General features: G+C 38.8%; 1 long non-coding RNA gene across 1 annotated transcript; it reads right to left on the reverse strand.

The window, feature by feature from the left end:
- Positions 1 to 236: 236 nt before the first annotated feature.
- Positions 237 to 1,619, reverse strand: LOC105825167. The gene is made up of 2 exons (XR_001138249.1): positions 490 to 1,619; positions 237 to 449 (listed from the first exon to the last, which is right to left on the reverse strand). It is a non-coding gene; the product is annotated as an uncharacterized LOC105825167 (long non-coding RNA).
- Between the last annotated feature and the right edge of the window lie 1,337 nt (positions 1,620 to 2,956).

Genomic DNA, 2,956 nt, shown 5'->3' on the forward strand with positions numbered 1-2,956 from the left:
CACAGTAGTATTGAGTAAACTACACACATGTAACAATGGTTATATCTGAAAGTATCTTCTAAATAGGAATATTCTGGTCTAGAATCCTTCAATTCTTCCAACTCCTCTCCACTACCGTCTCAGTGGATATAGGCACATGTTTCACTTAGATGTGATGTTATCATTTCACTTCCAAAAATCCTTTTCAGAAGACAGCCTTTCTATTCATTTTAACAAAATGTGTACAAAATGTTAGCTTACTAACTCTACTTTTGTCATACGTTGGCATCCTCTTTAATATCTGGAGACTAGATGTTACAAAATTAGGACTCATTTGTCCGGTATATACACAATATATACAGTACAGCAAAGTTTAATGAAATGCATGTAACTTACAGGGCAATGGATAAGCTGAAATTTTCTAGTATGCACTAGCAAAGCACCTTTTGCAATTTCTTCCCTCCGACCTCCTTCAACCCAATGAACAAATACAGAGAGTGTGCTGTTCACAGAGGTGGTTTAACAATTCTACTTCTAAACATAATATTTCCCATCAGTTCTTAAAAGCTATTTACAAAGTGTTCTACTACTTCTACTTTTAAATACATCAAGCACTTCTAAATATCTAGAAAGACTAGATATTTCATATAAGAACTTGTCCATTGTGTACACAGCACTGTTAAATAAAATTGCCCCCACGTAGCAATGGTTATAATCTGAGGTAACTTTTAAATAAGACCATTTTGGCCTTGAACCATTCCCTCCTCATTTCCTTCTCTCTGCCTTCAATCCAGTGGACAAGCACAGGTATGTTTAATGCTTAGAGATGGTTGAACAAATTCATATCCAAAAGTCATTTACAGAGGACAAACTTTTTCCTATGAATTTCAACACAAAGTATACAAAATGTGCTAATTTTACTAAGTACTTTGTCATACACTGGCAACCTCTTTAACATCTAGAGACTAGATGTTGCAAAATTAGGACTAGTTTTTCCATTATATACACTGTATGCACATAATAAAACAAAGTCACAAAACATAAGAAAAATGGTATGTGAAAATGTCCAAGTATGAACACACTAGCATATTACTTTTTGCAATTCCTTCCCTCCCACCTCCTTCAAATCATTGAACAAGTGTAGATGGTACTATACTGCTCACAGAGGTGGTTTAACAATTCTATTTCCAAAAAACAGTATTTCCTATGAATTTTAGCAAAAAGATATTTACAAAGTGATATTTTACTACCTCTACATTTAACATATGTTGGGCACTTCTAAACATCTAGGCAGACTAGATATTTCGGGTAAGGATATAATGTGTCCACTATATACATAGCAGTCTTGAATAAACTGCACACATGTAACAATAGTTATAATTTGAAAGTGTCTTCAAAATATAAACATTCTGGCCTAGAACCCTTTCCTCCTCCATGAACCCAGTGGGCTATGCTCAAATTTTCTGAAGACAGTCTTTCCTAGGAATTTTAAAACAAAATGTATAAAATATATTAGTTTACTAACTCTACTTTTGTCATACACTGGCAACCTCTTTAACATCTAGAAAGACTAGATGTAAATTAGGACTTGTTTGTCCTTTATGTACACTATATAAACAGGTGAGTAAAACAAAATTCACAGACATAGGAACTATGGTTAATCTTGCCTCACTATAAATGCACATGGGAATAGAACTCTTCCTTCTCCTCCCTCCTCCCTTGAACTGGTACACAAATACAATATGTACTACTCAAGAGATGGTTTGGCCATTCTCCCAAAAAAACATTTCATATGAACTTTAACAAAAAGCTATTTACCAAATGTATTACTATTTCTACTTTTAACATATATCAGGTACTTCAGGCCTTTGTCCCTTGTTGTCAGGATTAAGTAGGGCTCGCCCAACTGGGACAGAGCGGTAATACTACGACCCGGATCTGTGTGGCTCCATGGCCCAAAGAGGTGACCAAGCTTGTGTCCACAGACCTACCTTCTCGGGCCCGCCAAACCTAAATGGCCCTCCATGGTATTTTGGAGGCTGTTGTTCTTCTTGCCCTGCCACACTCACCACCACCCAAAGGCGCTGCATCCTGAAGGCTTGGTGGGGGCTTCACCTAGGCCGGGCAGGGTTGGGCCAGGAAACCCAGTAACCAGTGGAGTCTGGCCTCAGAGAGGCTGCCACCATCATCAGATCACTGAGGTACGGTTGGGAGAAATGTTCACTGCTGTTTTCAGGCTTGGGCCCAGCCAGAGGGCAGCCACAGTGAGGGCTCTGGGTGTCTGCAGGGCAGAAGCTGCAGCCCATCCTGGGACCCACCCAGTACCCACCGACCTGGAGCTGGAAGGCCTGCGGCCGGAGGGCCCGGAGGACCCTGTGGTAGCTGGCTGCACTCTGCGTCTCACTGCACTCATTTCATTTAGTTCTGCTCTGAGCTTTGTTATTTCTTTTCTTCTGCTAGCTTTTATTTGGTTTGTTTGTCTTTCTCTAGTTCCTTGAGGTATGATATTAGGTTGTTAATTTGTGATCTTTCTATCTTTTTGATGTAAGCATTTAAAGCTATGGACTTCCCCCTTAACATTGGTCTTGTGTCCCATAGATTTTGGATGCTTGTGTCATGTTTGTCAGATAGTTCGAAAAATCTTTTGATTTACATCTTAGTTTTGTCACTGACCCAAGGATCGTTCTGCAGCAGGTTGTTTAATTTCCATGACTTTGTGTAGATTTGAGAGTTCCTCTTGGAATTGATTTCTAGTTTTATTCTACTGTGGTCTGAGAAGATATATGGAATGATTTCAATTTTTCTGAATTTGCTAAGACTTGTTTTGTGGGCTAACATATGATCTATCTTGGAAAATGTCCCATGTACTAGTGAGAAGAATATATATTGTGCAGTTTTGGGGTAGAATGTTCTGCAAATGTCTGTTAGGTCCATTTGTTCTTGAATCTTGTTTATGTCCAGTGTTTCTTTGTTGATC

Source organism: Propithecus coquereli, unplaced genomic scaffold (assembly GCF_000956105.1).
Source record: "Propithecus coquereli isolate 6110/MARCELLA unplaced genomic scaffold, Pcoq_1.0 Scaffold786, whole genome shotgun sequence".
Lineage (NCBI taxonomy): Eukaryota > Metazoa > Chordata > Mammalia > Primates > Indriidae > Propithecus > Propithecus coquereli.